Source organism: Lactuca serriola, chromosome 3 (genome assembly GCF_051521515.1).
Source record: "Lactuca serriola cultivar US96UC23 chromosome 3, Lser_US96UC23_V15, whole genome shotgun sequence".
In the NCBI taxonomy this organism is placed as follows: Eukaryota; Viridiplantae; Streptophyta; class Magnoliopsida; order Asterales; family Asteraceae; genus Lactuca; species Lactuca serriola.
Genome location: NC_136410.1, coordinates 247,535,593 through 247,555,229, shown reverse-complemented (window position 1 = coordinate 247,555,229; position 19,637 = coordinate 247,535,593).

Here is a 19,637-nt window from a genome sequence, read left to right as displayed (position 1 = left end):
TACCCAAACTGATTTTAGATCTGGAACCTCTAAGGAGAACCCGTGTGGAAGGATCCCCTTTTGAATATATTGATCATTGTTTATTATGGTATTTCATATCAGAATGGTGGTGACACGACATGGAGCAGGGGGATCAGGATCAAGATCATGATTACCAAGCCCATTGACTAGAGGCTGTGTGAGCTTATTGCAGCCGAGGTTACGAGGGGCATCCTTGACGCTACCCCAGTGATTTTTGGGAAAGTCAAGGAAGGGATGATGGAGATCATGGAGGAGCGGCTCAGGTCTTTCCGAGCCGAGATTGCTCCGGGCCAGGTCGGGGCCCGAACTCCCTCGTTCAGGGAGTTCAATGCATGTGGAGCGTCTGAGTTCTTCGAGATCAGGGACCCCATAGCTAGTCGATGTTGGGTGGCAGACCTGGAGAATTCCCAACGCATAAGTTTTTAACCTAAGGCAGCAAATGTGGGGTTAGCCTCGTGTATCTTGAGGGACAGAGTCAGGGATTAGTGGGAGGAAGTGACTAGCCAGGTGGGAGCAGTTGGTGTGGCTGAGATGACATAGGCCGAGTTTGTCAGGCGCTTTGATCTGGAGTTTACACCATATATATGAGGTGCAACGGTTAGTGAGAGAGTTTCAGGAGCTCCAGCAGACCACCGAAAATGTGGCAGAGATCACAATCATGTTTCGGGAACGAGCACCGTTGATCCCGCAGTATGGTACGAATGAGGATATGAGGAGGACGAGGTATCATTCCATTTTAAGGGATGATATCCATGAGTTCATGAGATTTAGAGGGTGCAAGACCCTGAATGAGATGGTAGAGAAGGTTCGAGAGCGGGAGATGGAGTTGGAGCTTCGCACTAAGCGAAAGCCAGAGCAGGTTCAGATAGCTGTGGGTCAGGCTAAAAAGCCTAAGACCTCAGATTCTTCCGGTAGGGGCCAGCAGGGCCATAGAGATGTGCCAAATGTGGGAGATCGCATAGTGGTGTTTGTCGGGGGACGGACCCAATGTGTTATACATGTGGTCAGTCGAGCCACGTGAGCAGGGATTTCCTCAAGAAAGGCCTGATTTGTTTCCACTGCAACCAGACTGGCCATAAAAAGCCAAATTGTCCGAGGTTGTAGGGAGGAGGAGGAGCATTGGTGGCGCATGCACTTGCCACAATGAGGATCATTGATGGCCGCCCTGCCAAGGAAGATGCTCCTGAGGTGAAGAGCCATGTATTTCAGTTGACTACTGAGGAGGCTCGGGCAGCGCCAAATGTCGTGACTGGTCTGTAATTTACCTTATGATTGATATTGATTTGTTATGCTTATGTATATATCTGCTCTTAGATAGGGACCTTTATGGTCAACGGTATGTCGGCCCATGTTCTTTTCGATTCGGGAGCTACCCCATCGTTCGTATCTCTTACGCTTAGCAAAAAATTTCGGGATGCTCCAGGGACTTTGGATTCACTGCTTGAGGTTGAGATTGCAGATGACCGCACTATGAGTTCTACGAGGGTATATCGGGACTGTGTCCAGAATGTGCTTGGGGAGAGGTTCTGTGTGGACTTGATTCCAATTCTGTTGTGAGGAGTGAAGGTAATCATTGGGATAGATAGGTTGGGGGCAAACGGCGGCATGATAGATTGCGAGCACCAGCTAGTGAGAGTTCGAACCCCAAGTGGGGGAGAACTGGTTATTTGGGAAGAGAGGGCCTCGTAGGAGCCAACCCTCTATTCAGTTGTGAGGGCTAGGAGACTTCTCCATTAGGGTTGTTCGGGATTCTTGCCATATATGTCGGATACGAGGGTTGAGACTCCGAAAAATTTGGGTAGTTTGCCGGTTGTACAGGATTTTCGGGATGTCTTTCCCAAGGAGTTACCTGGGATGCCACCGGAGAGGCAAGTAGAGTTTCATATTGATTTGGTGCCGGGTGCCGCTCCGATATCTAAGGCACCGTACCGGCTAGCTTCGCCCGAAATGCAGGAGTTGTCTATGCAGCTTCTAGAGCTGCTAGACCGAGGGTTTATTCGTCTGAGCAGTTCCCCGTGGGGAGCGACAATCCTGTTCGTGAAGACGAAGGACATGTCACACATGATGTGTATCGATTATAGGGATCTGAACAAGGTAACGATGAAAAACCGCTATCCGCTCCCGAGGATCGATGATTTGTTCGATCAGCTTCAGGGTGTATCTTGGTTCTCCAGGATTAATCTTCGGTCAGGTTACCATCAGATGAGGATTAGAGATGAGAATATACTGAAGACAACTTTCAGAACTCGGTACGGTCACTACGAGTTTGTGGTGATGCCATTTGGGCTCACCAATGCCCCAACAACGTTCATTGATCTCATGAACAGGGTATGTAGGCCGATGTTGGAACGGTCTGTGATCATTTTTATTGATGATATATTGGTCTATTCTATGACCAAAGAGCAACAGGAGCAGCATTTTAGGGAGGTATTGGAGACACAAAGGACGAAAACCTTTATGCGAAGTTCTCAAAGTGTAATTTCTAGTCGCGAGAGGTGCAGTTTTTAGGGCACAACATCAACAAAGAGGGTATTTTGGTTGATCCAGGCATGGTTGAGGCAGTGATGCGGTGGGAATTACTGAAGAATGCTTCTGAGATCCATAGATTCTTGGGTCTAGCGGGGTATTATCGGAGATTCATATTGGCTTTCTCCAAGATCGCTGTACCATTGACCCATTTGACCAAGAAAAATGTGACTTTCCAATGGGTCCCAGACTAGCAGTTGGCTTTCAAGACCATGAGACAGAGGTTATGTGAGGCCCTAATTCTGGTACTACCCGAGGGGTTGGACGATTTGGTAGTGTATTGTGATGCATCGATCTCATGGTTAGGGGCGGTTTTCCTGCAGAGGGAACATGTGATCGTGTATGCCTCAAGGCAGTTGAAGCCTGATGAGGCGAATTATCCTACTCACGCCCTGGAATTGGGGGCAATCGTGTTTTCCCTCAAAATCTGGAGGCATTACTTGTACGGAGTTCGGTGCACCGTCTTTACTGATCACAAAAGTCTGAAGTATTTGATCGACCAACAGAACCTTAACATGCGACATAGGAGAAGGTTGAACATCCTGAAGGACTACCATTGCGAGATTTTGTACCATCCAGGGAAGGCCAATGCGGTGGCCGATGATTTGATCCACAAGGTAGCGGGTTCTGCAATCGGGAACGTTTGCCTGAGGATGACGGTGGTCTCTCAATTTGTTAGATATGATCAAGAAGGCTAAAGTAGAGGGTTTGAAGAAAGAGAACTGGAAGATAGATTGGATTCGGGGTCAGTTTCCCTTGTTTGTATGAGATGGTCGAGGACTCTTGACACAATGTGGCTGGGTGTGGGTACCAGTATCTGGGGGAGTGAGATAGAAAATATCGGAGGAGGTGCACCAGTCCAAGTTTACGAAGATGTACAGAGATCTGAGGCTGAGTTATTGGTAGCCCTACATGAAGCGGGAGATCGCCTGGTTTGCGGAGCAGTGCTTGACCGACAAGAAGGTCAAGGCCCAACATCAGTGGCTTCATGGCAAGTTTCAGCCACTACCTATTCCCATGTGGAAATGGGAAGAGATCACCATGGAATTCATCATGAAGTTACCGAGGAGAACGAGAGGTGTGGATTCCATTTGGGTCGTTGTGGATAGGTTGACGAAGAGTGCTCATTTATTTCGATCCTCGAGAGCATATCTGCTGAGAAATTAGTAGATATTTATATGTGAGAGGAAGTGGTCAGGCACGTGGTGCCAGTGTTGGTGGTCTTTGAACGGGATGTTCGATTTACATCCAGATTTCGAGGAACTTTCACGAGCAACTGGGAACACAGTTACCCTCAACACTACATACCACCCCCAAACAGAAGGTCAGAGCGAGCGTACGATCCAGACGCTTGAGGATATGCTGTGTACATGCGTATTGGATTTCGGATGGAGTTGGGATACTATCTCCCACTAGCAGAGTTTTTATATAACAATACATATCCTGCTAGTATCAACCAAACCCCATTTGAGATGTTGTATGGTCGGAAGTGTAAAACCCCAGTTTTTTGGGGTGAAGTTGGGCACTGAGTCATGGTAAGCATCGAGGTGGTGCTTAAGACTACCGAGTTAATTCAGAAAGTGCGTGGCAGACTGCAGGTCGCACAAAGCCATCAGAAGAGCTATGTTGACCTACGTCACTCAAATCTTGAGTTCCAGGTAGGAGAGTTCGTGTTGCTGAAAGTGTCACCATGGAAGGGCAACATTCGGTTCCGGAAGAGGGCAAGTTAGGGCCCTGATATATTAGTCCGTTCTGGATTACTGCCCGTGTGGGAAAGGTGGCTTTGGATCTGTTGGATGATCTTAGCAGATTCACAACACCTTCCATATATCTCAACTCCGATAGTGTGTCATTGATGAGGTTGAGGTTATTTCTTTGGATGACATTCAGGTATACGACAGTCTGAACTACATTGAAAGGCCCACTGCGGTCTTGGATAGGAAAACTAAGGTTCTTCGTAACAAAGAGGTCAAGATAGTGAATGTGCAATGACAGCACTAGAAGGGCACGAAATGGACATGGGAGCCAAAGGATGAGATGCGGGAGCATTACCCGGATTTTTTTGTGTCCATAGACTTCGAGGACGAAGTCTAGTTCCAGTGGGAGAGATTTGTAATGCTTGTTTCAGGTACCATTTATTTCTTAAGTTTTTATGGTTTTAGACTGGAACTCGACGAGTTGGGGAACTCCAACACATCGTGTAAGGATCATAATGGACGCGGGATTAAGGGTCTACTCGACAAGTTAGAAGGCCCCAACTCGATGAGTAGATGCTGGAAAAGAAAACTCTAATTTTCAAGGCTTGTGCCCTATTTAAAGGCCTTAAGCCTCATTAGTAGCCTCCCTTATCGCCCCCATCGTCCAGAGAAACCCTAGTTCACCCACTTCCTCTCATTGTGTGTGTGACCTTGAAGAGTGACTCTTGGTGCTCTTTTGGAAAGGAACTAGAACTTCAAGAGGTTAGATTGAGTAAAAGGTAGTAGATCTGGGATTTCCTCCAGTGCTGTAGCTGCATTGAGGTATAAAGTCGAAACCTTGGCCTTTTATTGCTTAGATCTTCTTCTATGAATCTTTATGTCCATTATTAACCTAGTTTGGGACTACTCTTGGATTTGAGCATGATATGAAGAGTTGGCTTTAGATCTGGATATCTCAAGAGCTTTGTGGACTTAAAGTTGCCAACTTTACCAAGCCTTGGCCCTCCTTCATGCTCTAAGACCCTTGATAAGCTTGTTTAAGTGTTTTTATCCCTTTGATGTCTTGCATGGATGTAAAGTTAGCAACTTTATGTGGTTTCTCAACCCTAGGGGATTGGATATGTAGTTTGGCACTTTAGATTCGATTGAAAAGGGATGAATATGTTAAGACTAGGAAAACTCGACGAATTTCCCTAGCAACTTGATGAGTTGGACGGGTTTCCCCGCCTTCTGGATACAAAGTGAACTCGATGAATTGATGGGACAAATCGACGAGTTAGCTAGGGTTTTTCCCGATTTTCTAAACACTGAAGGAACTCGACGAGTTGCTAGACCCACTATACGAGTTGGGGTTAACATGGACTGTTGACTTTGACTGTTGACCTTGACTTTTACCATGGTTGACCAAGTTTGAATTTCAGTGTATTTTGGTGTTTCAGGATTTTAACAAATAAGTTATTTGGTGATTGTAGGCTGTTGAGTTGGAGTTGTGGATTAGGATTGATCTTATCGGTTCAACATTTCTCTAGAGGTGAGTCTCCTCACCATACCAATGGGTCGAAGGCAAAAAGGCCGCCCGTTATATGATATGTGAATCGTTAGTTGATTATGTGGTATGTCAGTATGACAATTGTATGGAAGACCCTGGGGGTTCCCGTGGCAGTAGATTAAGACCATGAGATGGTTCCCATGGCATTTGGTATAAGTCCTTGGAGGGTTTCCAAGGCATCCTAGTATGTTTGCATGTTTAGCTCGTATGATATTTCTTTGGTTAGTGAAGACCATGTGGGGGTTCCCATGGCAGGTAGTCAAGACCACATAGGGGTTCCAGTGGCAGTTAGTAAAGACCACGCGGGGGTTCCCATGGCAGTTAGTGAAAACGATGTGGGGGTTTGATAGGTCATTATTTAGTGGTTTGGGCTAGGCAATATTTTGTATAAGTCTTGAGAGGGTCTTGGTGTTGTTGAAGGTGTTTTGTAGCTTTGTTTTATGTGTTTACGGTTGAGTTGGTGTTCAAGATCGTAAACAAGTTTACAACCATGAACTTTTTTACGGCCAGTCAGTTCCTATAAATAGTTCGTGTCAGAGTCTGTCAGAAGTAGACGTATCAATAGAGTTTACAGTCAGTGTGTGTGTTCATCAAGGTGTACTAGACGTTTTGTGAATGGACGTGTGAATTTCTTGATTATGTTGTTTTTCTACTCATTCTTGTTATTGTTTGTTTTGATCACTGGTTTGATTCACTAAATCGGAACCTTACAATTGGTATCAAAGTAAATATGGTGTCAAAACAAACTTTAGTGGTGTTTTCGGTTGAAAGGATCTTCAATTTCTTCATTGTTCAAGGCTTGGTTCTTTATCCGATTGTGTTTTCATATCTAAGGGAATCAAAATCTGCTTGAAAAGCTGTTGTTTTCATCATTTCTGGGAGTTTACGGTTAGAGATATTGAAGGGAGTACGTCCATAAACTCCATACATAGCCGTAATCACTTGATTTTCAATAGCCGTAAACAACTAATTTTCAAAAGCCGTAAACAGTTATTCTTCAAGAACCGTAAATGTTTAATTAACTGCAAAGCCCTTAACTGTAATCCAGTTCACGGTCGTAAACAATTTACGGCCGCAAACTCTTCTATTTGCCTTAATCTTTAATTTTCTTTTACATTTCCATTATTCCAGAAAATTTAAAAAAATATATAAAAAAAACAAAAAAATGGATTCACAAAACTCAACAATTCTTCATGAACTTGATTCCATTATGGGAACAACCACACGTATTCCTTGTCTTCTATCTATCGAAGGTTTCCCGGATTGGAAGTATCAGATGGAAAAATATATCAAGATGAAAGATTTCAAAATTTGGAGATGCATTTTAAAAGGGTCTATCATTATTACAATAATACTTGAAAATGGAATGATTATTGATAAGAATGTTGAGGAGTATACTGATGAAGAATTTGACAAAGTTGAACTGCGATAGAAGGCACTTGCTACACTTACTATGGCTCTTTGTCCTGAAATTGCCTAGGATTTTTGGGAATATACATCAGCAAAAGTTGTGTAGGAAGATTTGATTGAAGTTTAATTATGAAGGGAATGAGGATATGAAACAAAGCCGTCAAGATATGTTGCGAATAAAATTTAATATGTTTAATCACATTCTTGGAGAAACTTTAGAAGTTCAACTACAACGTTTTATCACACTCACCACTGAGATGAGTTCAGCTGGTATCTCAGTGCCAATATTAGAGGTCAACAAGAAGTTACTTAACTCTCTCCCAATGGCATGGGATATGAATGTTGTTGTCATCAAGAAAACAAAAGATCTTAATCGACTTAGTTTGGCTGAAATCATGGCCATCATTAAAGCTGGTGATCTGGATGACAAGCAAAGAGAGATCAATCATGTTAACTCATACTCCTCTGATAATCTCAGAATTCAATCCAAGAATGCTTTCTCATCCTTCACCAATCCTCAAGTTCAACCATTTTCTGCTCCTCAACCATCATCCTATGTCATTCCATACATGCAGAGTGTTCAATCTCAAGTATCCTATTCAAAAGTTGCTTCTTCTTCAAAGACACCTGCTCTAGTTCCTGCTCCAACCCTTATCCCAAAGAAAATGACGAAAATTTGGCTCTTGCAACCGGTCTTGTCAACTATTATAATGCTTTTGTAGCTGGTGAGCTACCTCCTCAGTTGTCTTTTGATGATTTGTACCAAATTCATCTGGAAGATGTTGAAGAGATGTACATAACATGGAAAATTGTTATGGCGGTGTTCAGAGCCAAACAGTTCTCCAGAAAGATAGGTAAAAACAAATGGGGAATGAATGCAGAGAAGAAGGTGGGGTTCAACAAAGGAAAACTCTGATGCTTTAACTGCCATGCACCTGACCATTTTGCCAGAGACTGCCCTAAGACTGATAGGAGAGAGAACAATGAAAGAACCATGGTGTTAGTAAGTAACAGTAGGGGATCCACCATCAAGAATCAGACCGCAAATCTTGCGGTGGTGGTGCATTCATTTGACTGGGATGACCAAATTCAGGGTCTGAACATCTTGGGACCTGAAAATGCGCATCTTGCCCAGATCAATGACAATGCAGAACAAGAAGCTGAGATGGAGCCGGAGGCAGAAATCATGGCACTCCAATTTGCATTCATGGTTCAAGCTACGCCAGAGCTTGAAAAAACAGAGGTTAGTGAAAACACTTGTTCTGAATCTTGTATTAAAACTATCAAATTTTTACGTGAACATGCCGAGTTGATGTGTAGAGAGATTAAGGAACTCAAGTATGAGGGATACCAATTGACAAAAGGTCAGAAACCATTGAAAGATCAATTAGAGGCCAAGAAAAATGACTGTAAGAAATTACAAGCAGAATATAGTGATAAGTGTGTTCACTATAGATATCTTAAAAAGGATTTTGATGTTGTAACTACGGAACTTGACACATTGAAGATTCGTTTTACAAATGCTGATTTTAACTTTAGGAAATTCGATGTGTCAAGTGAAAGAGTTGCAACAACAATTAAACATCAAATGTAATGGAAGGACCAAAAACAAGTGTGAATAGGCTATGAGAGTGTCCCTCCCCCATTCAATGACAATTACACCGCTACTCCTTTGACTCAAGCTGAGATTGACCGTGAATCGTTTATGGTTTACGATAAACCAACGGTTGAAGAGGCAACAGACTTTAGTGCTAGGAAATTAGATACTAATGTTTCTACTTCCGATGTAGATTCATTAGTAAGCCAAGAAAAGCAAGAGGATGAAAAGTTAGAGTCTAATATTTTGATGTCAAAATTTGGTGTTCCTATTTCAAATGTTGATGAGTATGTTTTTGATGTTAAGATTGATATTTTAATTTGTGATGATTTGGTGTCGAAATCAAATGTTTTTGATAATTGTGATTTTGTTTTCGTGAAATCTACTGAATCTAACACAAGCACATCAATGGCTTCTACATCTGTCACACATTCTAACTCCTGCACTTGTACATGTGGGAAAGTTAGAATAATCCGTAAGAGCATGAAATCTGATAAAGGCGGTAGTAGGTCTAATGAAAATAAGCAAATATGTTTTAACTGTGGTACTGCCGGTTACAATGCTCGAAATTGTCATAACAGGGCATTTGTGCATTTTTCAACACCGAGGAAAGAAAACAAGTCTCGAGGAAGGTCTTTACCTAGAAAGTCCCCGAGATCTCGTCTTCATGATGATGATCGGAAAGTCAATAATGATAAGAAATAGGCTGTTTTCAAAAAAAATAAACAGGTTATCACTAAACAAGCCACAGGTACTTTGACAAAATCGAATGAAGCTAACTCAAGTTCGATTTCATCAAAGGGTGCGTCTGGATCCTCGACTACTCCTAGTCAAAAATCTAAATGCTCAAATCAAAAGAAAAATATCTCAAAACACCTGTGAATTCTTCAAAACCTAAATATCAGTGGGTGCCAAAATCTACACTTGGACAATCATCATCTTCCTCTGAAAATGTTTCTAATAATGATGAAAAATTGAAAAATCAAAAGGATAAATCTGTGAATGTTAAGGGTAAACCCAAGGTTGTAAGGACCTGGTCCCCAAATCTAAATAATCCTGCTCATTGTGAAGGAACAGTTGCGGAGGATTGTCGCCAGACCTTGGTATGTCGACAACGGTTGTTCCAGGCATACGACAGGAGACATCTCCCAGTTTCATAACATTCATAACTATAACGGGGGATTCGTTTCCTTTGCAGGAGGGGATGGCGGAAAAATCACTCAAAAAGGAACAATTTGCAATGGAGTGTTGAGCTTCGAGAATGTTAATTACGTGCCCGAGTTAAAGCACGGTTTGTTAAGTGTTTCTCAAATTTGTGACAAGGGTTATTCCACTCACTTCATCGATAAAGAATGTCTAATTTTGAAGCCAAACATTGTCATTCTAGATAAATGGATTCTTGTGAAATCAAAACGGGATGGCAATGCTTACATCATTGACATGAACAAGAATCTTCCTGAACAAGTCACTTGCCTCTTCTCAAAAGTTTCTGAGCAAAATGCTATGTTGTGGCACCGAAGACTCGGACATGCTAATGCAAAGAATCTAAATCGACTTGCAAAAAATGACATGGTGTGTGGACTTCCTGTCAAAGATTTCATCACGTTCGAAAAGTGTGTGTCATGTGCCCAAGGAAAGCATCACAGAAAGCCACACTTAGCAAAACAGGTCAAGTCAATCAACCAGGTCCTCTAATTGTTGCATATGGACTTATTTGGTCCGATCAACATCCTCAACATCAATAGCAATTCATATTGTCTGGTTGTGATTGATGATTTCTCGCGATTCACGTGGGTCTTCTTCTTGTCCAACAAAGCTGGGGTTGCTGATTTGATTAAGAAGTTTATTGTGATGATAGAGAACCAGACCAACCACCGGGTGAAGGCACTTAGAACTGACAACGAGACAAAATTCAAGAATGTTGTTCTCGATCACTTTTGTGCGGAAAAGGGGATAGTGCGTCAATACAATGCCGTTCGCACACCACAACAAAATGGTGTTACTGAGCGGCGAAACCGAACTCTACAAGACACTACGAGGACGATGTTATGTGACTCCAAACTTCCTGTTTTCTTTTTGGCTGAGGCGATCAACACGGCGTATTATGTTCAAAATCATGTTTTGATCAACAAAGCTTAGATGAAAACTCCATATGATATTCTCTATGGCCACAAGCCATCTATTAGTCACTTCCGTATCTTTGGCTGTCCTTGCACTCTTCTTCATCTGGAATCCAATCCCAAATTCAACGCTAAAGCCGATGATTGTTACTTTGTGGGGTATGCTTCTCGCACGACGTACAGGGTCTATAATAAAAGGACAAAGCAAATTGTAGAATCCTTTGACGTATGATGGTTGGAGGAGAACGAGATGAATGCCAGAGTCGGTCCAGATTAGTTGTTTCACTACACATTTTTATTTAAATCGCTCAATGTGTTTTCAAATGATCTATCTGGTTCCTGTTCTAGCTCGAAGACTGTGATTGAAGATGTGGATGAAGAAGTTGTTTACAGACAACCGTTGGTGTCTTCTACGATTCCTATAGTGGATACATCTGTTCCAAGTAATTTGTCTAATTCTCCATGTCATCAAAGCAATACAGATGCTGATGTCACTCCTTTTACTCCAGATGAAAGAGAGTTCATGTCGAGAGATACTTCCGCTGCTACTCAAACATTTATGGAATTTCTTTTTCCCGAATCAATTGCTGATGAGTTTGTGGCGAGCCCCTCTCACGATTCTAGTTAGTCTGAGGTGGTTCATTCAACAAATGATGGATTTGTCAATATTCACCACCTTCCCGTAAAGCTCAATGACATCAGCTAGGAGCTTCCTTCCATAATTTAACGTGATCACCCGATCGAAAACATCGTTGGTCAGCTGGGTAACAGTGTTCGAACGCGTAGTCAGAGTGGGGATGTCAATACATGTCTCTACTATTGATTCATATCTCAAATAGAGCCAAAGAACATTGAAATGGCTTTGAATGAGCCCAGCTAGGTGGATGCTATGAATAAGGAGTTGAATCAACTTGAAAATATGGGGGTTTGGAAGTTGGTTGAATTACCTAAGGGAAAGAAGTCACTTGACACACGTTGGGTTTATCGAAACAAGCAAGATGATTATGTTGGATTAATGTCTAAGTCCATAACTATAATTGGTAAGACTTGACCCGACCCGACATGGTCCATTTGGGTTGCATGGCATCATGCATTTGGATAGACTATAATGAGAGAAATAACACTTAAGGTTTGTTAATATATTATAAGTTATAATATATTAATAAGATTATTTAATTAGTATTGATCAAGAATTAATCTAGAATTAATTAAGTGATCAAAAGAAGACTAATTAAATATATGGGATGATTGTGTAAATCATCCATACTTGTATAGGGAGCTAATGCTCCATGGATGCTCCATGGTGTATTTGAACCCATGGATCCAAGGAAATGGAAAGCCATGACAATTAGGGTTTACCCTAATTGTAACAACTATATAAAGATCATACTCTTGGAAAAATCGGCCACTAAGTGAGATAGAGAAGGGCTAGCCGATTTTCAAGTGTTCTATATTTCTCTCAAGGTTATTCCAAAAGCAATTGATGTTGTGTGAGCCATTTGAGGTGTCACACTTGCAGCACTAGGCACTCAAGCTTCTTGAGAACATTCTACATCAAAGAGGTATGTATTCTATCTTGTTATATTCATTGTTTTGTATGCTAGATTAGGATAATACCTTGGATGTTCATATTTGCATGTATAATAGTGAAAACATAGATCCAAGGTATTTAGGGTTGCATGTACACTTAGGAGTGTTAGAATGCTCAAAACCCAACAGTGGTATCAGAGCCTAGGCTTGCTTTCAATTATACTTGATGCAAATTGCTGAAAAATGCTGAAAAACTCGAATTTCGGGCATTCTGGGCACTGGACTCACCGAGTCCACTGATGAACTCGCCGAGTCCATGAGTAAAATCATCCTACTCGTCGAGTAGGTTCACGCACTCGATGAGTAGGAGCCCCAGACAGCATATATTCGACTTTTTTGGCTAGAAATTTACTAGGAACATTACCCTAAGCTGTTTTTGGACTTATAAACTTATTTTTGATGTGGTAATGTTCATACTAATCCAATTTCAAAGATAATTGTCAATAGATTCATGTTTTGTATTAGTTTAAGTGTTATGCTAATTACACGAAAAAGTTTGATTCCAATTATCATGTTCATATGAATTGCTTAGATTAATAGAAAAGTTGTGTGAAATAATTGTTTTCAATCCATTTTAGTCTAAGAGTTGATTCCAAAGTGTGTTTTTGTAACTTGTCCTCAAGTTATATGAAAAGTCACATTTAAGAATCATAAAACTCATAAAAGTTGGCAAAGGTTACAAAATGAAGAGTCTAGTTCTAATTAAATGGTTTTATGACCCCATAAATTGTCCTCAAGTTATGGAGGTTCAAGAGTCTCTTAACTAAATAAAATTAAAAAAAATGTGTAACCTTAATTAATTCCATAAGTTATAAAATAAAGAAAAGTTAATTCTTTTATTAGTTTAAAGTCTTCCATAACTTGTCCTCAAGTTATGGAACTTGAAGAGTCTTTTAATTAAAACTACTTTAAACACATATGTTATGGAATTAATTAGTTTTGAATAGTTTCAAAACTTGCCTTCAAGTTTTGGAATTTGAAAAGTTTTCACTTATGAATACTTTAATTCCAAGTTACCCCTTAGAATTTTAAAAGTTAAAATTCAACCCTTATACTTTATAATATTATAAGTTAATAATATATATATGTACAAGAGGAAAAGTCAGTCTTACCGTTAGTAGGCCTCATTCACGGAGCCGATCTATAAGGTTACTGCCTATAAAATGACAGTTTAATGGGTTTCCACTCTCACCCACCGCTTCCTTGACTGGTGGAGGGTCGTTAGCCGAATAGGTAGGACAAAGACTATAAGTTCTCCCTTCATTAAAAGTATTAATGATAAATACTAAGTAACTAAACACTTATAATTCCCAATCTTAGTTACTTAGGAAAATGTGAATAAGGTGCTAACCCATGAAATTACACTTGGCACTTTGCTTAAGTCGGTTGGTGGAGCGTGTGCGGTTTACCGGTACACTAACTTGATTTAACAAGGTAGGAAAAGAGTTTCTTAAAGTTTAATCATAGGCCGGTGGAGCGTGTGTGGTTTACCGATACATCGGTTGGGTGATAAACATTTAAGAGTACCAAGTCATTTGCATGGTTATTTCACACCTTCTTTTGTGATCCTCGGCATCCCAGTCACAAAACATGAAGGGCACACTCGAGATTTAAACATGCCATTGAAAAGTTCAATGAATCTCAAAAGATCTAGGAGTTTCAAATCCAATTAAAAACCTAATAAATTATTTTGTTTTTCATGGTGGAAATTGGTAAATCGTCATTTAACTACCTTCAAATATTTTATAGCTTGGATTACGGCATCCCTTTTCTGAGTTATAAAATAGTTTGTAGGGTCCTAGCCTTAATATTTCATACTGGGTGTTATATTAAGGACTTTTAAATCAACTCAACTTGAATATCTCCCAAAAGATGTCTAGTTCAGACATCTATGATCTTCCCAAATCTCTTGGAACTTCACTTCCTCCACTTCCTCCAATTATTCTCCCTAACCCACAAGTTCAAGGTCACTCAAGCCCTATAGGCAAGGTCTAGGTGTGATCACATCTTGGAGATGAAGTCACATATTGACAAGCCGGGAGAGTTGGGGTGTTAAAGTCTTGAGAAAGTTGGATGTTCAATCACTTTCTAAGTCACATAGTGAGTTCCTTTAGGACACCTATGAAACAGACTATGACAAGACCCTTAATGATCTTATCTATTTGCTTGGTACTGCTGAATCAGCAATGAATTGGAAGGCTAGTAAAGCAAATGTGATTAGGAGATCAACTTTCCAAAACTTTATGGACAGGGACATAGTGACACAGGAAATCCAGAAAAGCATTCTCTTCCCAATGGAAAGTGATTAGCCATAGTCAACTTGGTTGACAAAATGGTAAAGAGAAAGGCTAAGTCTGTGATAGTCCCATGTACCATCATCAAAGAGCCCATATGTTAAATTGCTAAAGGAAGGGGCATTGGTTACGAAGCTGCCAAACTTACCTAAGGATGGTAAAGTCAATGAGGTTGACTTTATTTTAGGTAAAGTCCATTTGTCTAACTCTGTTAAGTTTCTACTCTGAGATTCTTATCACATGATGTGACTCGGTCATATAGTGGTGTTTTATGAATCAAAGAAAAAAGTGAAGAAACTTAAAGAAAGAATATGCTGAATCTGATCGCGTAGATTGATTTCTATCGCATAGTTTGAAGATTGGATTCTTGAGCTACTTCTTAGGAGTTATGAGATATTGCTTAGGAATAGATAACAACAAGTTTCCATATGGATTGTAAGGATAAGTTCTTCCGCAATGTTTTTTACAATAAAGGAAAAAGTTTTTAATTTTACTTGTTTTAAATATCCTGACAATGGCATTTGTGAAAGAAATTGTTGTTTATATGATTCCATTGATGGCAATAATGGAAAAATGGTTTTGATTCTTTCATTTGTGGTAGTGTCTAAATTTACCAAATAAAGAAAATTTCTCATCACCCAAGTTTCAATTGGACCGAAACATGGAATCATGCAAGTTGTATAGTATGATGAATGAGAACTTTCAAGCATTGGAAAATTAAGACTAATTACTTGTTCACATGGATGTGTGAGTCAAGTAAAGGAATAAGGGACCGAGTACACATTCTTGTGCACCGATCAAGCCCACCACAAATAATCGATAAGACTATTCGTCATGATTTACTAAAGTTTAGTAAATATGGTTATACTTATAAGTCTAAGTATAATTCTGAAGCATTGGAAAAGTCTCGATGTATGGCAGAACGAATGAGAAGAATCAAATTAGGCAGAAGGATAAAAGTTTCTCAAATCTGAAAAGATGGGAGAGTACTTTATGATATATGATCATCTTAATGATTAAGAGACCCTATCACAATTCATCCTCTAAGTGCATTCTGATAGCTAAGAAGAGGAGTTATGAATTGTTGAAGTGGTTAAATCAAGAAGATGAGTCATACTCCATTCCAAAACAATTCTTAGAGTCATACTCCAAGATTGTAACTTGAGTAACATATCTTAAAGAATGTTTATTAACACTAGTCAAATGTAAGAGTAACAGGTTATCTACTCTTGTACATTTGAAAGTGGTAAGTTGTGATGTTTTGGATAAAACAGAGACCAACTTAGACCAATTGTGTGAAGTGTTTGTCTTGATAAAGAATTCGCACTATCCCTTGAATATTTGACAAGAGAGTCTTATATGTCAAGAGGACAATCGGAGTTTTAAAGGTCTTGAAAGTCTAAAGAACTAATCAAGAATAAAACCTGAGGTTCTTCTAGCACACGACTTGAGGTTTATAACCTATCGTGTTGACATATTCTGTGCCCATTCCGGTTAAAGTTGGCTTTGCATATGAGTTCTTAGAGTTCTTAATTGGTTGCATAACAACTTGGAAGCAATGGCAGGCCCTGTACTGCCAGGTGGCAAGAAGTTAAAATTGCGTAAGTTCAGTCCATATGTGTTTGGATTTGTCATTATCCGTGTCTTGTGACTAAGGTTTTGACAAATTCATATGGGTAGGAACTCATACACCATAAAAATCTAAGTGTCATAAGGTTTCTCTCCGATTCATAATAATGATGGTGAGGAAACAGTTCCACTAAGTAGATTTGTAAGTAGATAGTAATCTTTGCATTCTCAAAGTTGTTAGTAGGCACACTAACATGGACTTATGAGAAATAGAAAAGGTCTAAACAATTAAGACTATGATTACGGAATCCCTTTTCATAGTTCTGAAATTGTTTAGACACACTTGTGAGCTATCTACGATAAGGTGTATGATTTTGATAAAGTCTTATCAAAGCAATCTAGTATCAGAAATCTGAACTTTGGTAAAAAAAAGTCAATAGCTGATTTCTGAGTATATGTCAAAGATAGTGGGAGCATAAGTGTTATGCTAATAATCATGTTAGTGGGAGCATGATAATTATGATAAGTATTGCAAGTTAGCAATGTTAATTATAGAAAACAAAAGTTTCAATTCGTGAGGTTGCAGGGGTTGAAAAAGTTGTTTTACTATAGTTAAGGGAGAGGAAATTATACTTCATTACAATTATGAAAAGCTTAGATTGAGTTTATAATCATGCTAAAGAGCTTATATTGTGAATTTTAATCACCTTTAGTCAAGAATATATATATATATATATATATATATATATATATATATATATATATATATATATATGAATTTCATGTTGGATTGGTTCAACTTAAGAAAATTCTATATATTGTGTTCTCAAAATTCGATTATGATTACGGTATCCCTTTTCATAGTAAAATTTTGAGAATATGGCAAACAAAAATTATTATGGCAAAAGAATGGTCTAGAACCATGTCTTTATGTGAAACATCATGAATCGTGTCACATTTACTTTGGGTACAAGATCGATTACATGTGCTATAATATTTATTCTTTATGAATTTTCCAAATGCCTTGGGGCTTTAAGGGGGAAAATGTCTAGAATTGGATATGACTAAAGTGATTAAGCATTTGTCGAGGACAATCTAAGGTTTACCAAAGATTGGTTGCTCAAGGACAGTTGGAAATATAGTGTGAATTTTGGAAGGGCCATATTGACATAGTCTGAAAAGAGGCAACTCGTGTTCAGAAGTAGTAGTCAAAATGGGAATATAGAGTTGTCTCTATAGATAGTAGCAATCTATGTAAGATTAGAAAGAACTTAGTGCAAGAAGCATGTTCAAAGCAATGCATACTTTGAACATAAGGCTTTATGTTCATGTAGTAGGTCTTCATTGGAATACCCTGTAAGGGTTGTTGACAAGTCTTTGTGACTTTGTACACATTCATTGCAAGAGGTTAGTGCATTTAAGTTTAAAGCCTAACAAAGATTTTGATTTGGGAGTGTGAAATTAGAATCATTGAAAGTTTGGTCAATTGGTTTATTTCACAAAGCAAGGATCATAGATAAACATAAAGTGCATACTTGGTGTATGGCAAAGCTATTGTTTAGGAAAACATAGTGTACATGCTTGGAGCATGGGATACCTAGTGTTTTAATTCAAGTATAAAGGTGATAAAAACCGAAACAATGAATAATGAGAAATAAGTATCGTGATAAATAGAAGTGGTCTATTTATATTCATAGGGTTTGATACCATATTTGATTCATTTATTCTTGTGTTTCACTTTGCATGTTTTGACTTCCATAATAACTAGGTTATTCTTCCGGAATGACTAAGTTATTTAAACCATCCACAGTCGGTTATATGTTGGAAGTAGATATGAATCAAGACTGCCGTCGGTTGGCTTGTAGAGGTCCAAGTTGGTGGACAAAGTTGTGCTACAACGCTCATGAGTGCTCATAAGTTCTGAGTATTGGATTCAACCCGCGCTCATTTGAATCACTTCATGGAATGTATCACAAGTGATCATGAGACGATAATATCTTATATTATTCAAACCTAGAGATATGAGTTGTTACTATGAGTTGGTTATACATTGATTGCACGAAACCACATTGGTAACTCGATGTTATAAAATGTGTCATTGTGTATAATTCAACAAGTAGCAGAACAAGCCATATGAGTCGAAGTTTATCCATTCCTTTTACCTTCGGGATAACAACGATATCTGTGGGCCCCTCGATGATTTATCAATGACACATGTGAGTGATTGGCCAAGCCAGGACTGATTTGATTTGTTCAATCAGGCAGTCGTCATAAATCGGAAATCAGGAAACAACAAATGGACAGAGAGAATGATTTATAATCCATGTCTTAGTCCATATGATATCTAGAATGGAGGAATATATGATCCCTTATCTAATGGACAAGTCATTGACAAAGGTCAGAGTTCATCTACGAGGTCAGAGTTCGACGGAAGCTTTTGAGAGCTATGATTGCGAGTCGGTTCTTGAAGTCATACGTAATAATAGTTTTAGACTTATCCAAGTGGGAGACTGTTGGATTAATGTCTAAGTCCATAACTATAATTGGTAAGACTTGACCCAACCCGGCATGGTCCATTTGGGTTGCATGGCATCATGCATTTGGACAGACTATAATGAGAGAAATAACACTTAAAGTTTGTTAATATATTATAAGTTATAATATAGTAATAAGATTATTTAATTAGTATTGATTAAGAATTAATCTAGAGTTAATTAAGTGATCAAAAGAAGACTAATTAAATACATGGGTTGATTGTGTAAATCATCCATACTTGTATACTGGGCTAATGCTCCATGGATTATCAAGTTGGGCTAAAACGCATATGATGCTCCATGGATGTTCCATGGTGTATTTGAACCCATGGATCCAAGGAAATGGAAAGCCATGACAATTAGGGTTTACCCTAATTGTAACAACTATATAAAGATCATACTCTTGGAAAAACTGGCCACTAAGTGAGATAGAGAAGGGCTAGCCGATTTTCAAGTGTTCTACATTTATCTCAAGGTTATTCCAAAAGCAATTATTGTTGTGTGAGCCATTTGAGGTGTCGCACTTGGGGCACTAAGAACTCAAGCTTCTTGAGAACATTCTACATCAAAGAGGTATGTATTCTATCTTGTTATATTCATTGTTTTGTATGCTAGATTAGGATAATACCTTGGATGTTCATATTTGCATGTATAATAGAGAAAAAATAGATCCAAGGTATTTAGGGTTGCATGTACACTTAGGAGTGTTAGAATGCTCAAAACCCAACAG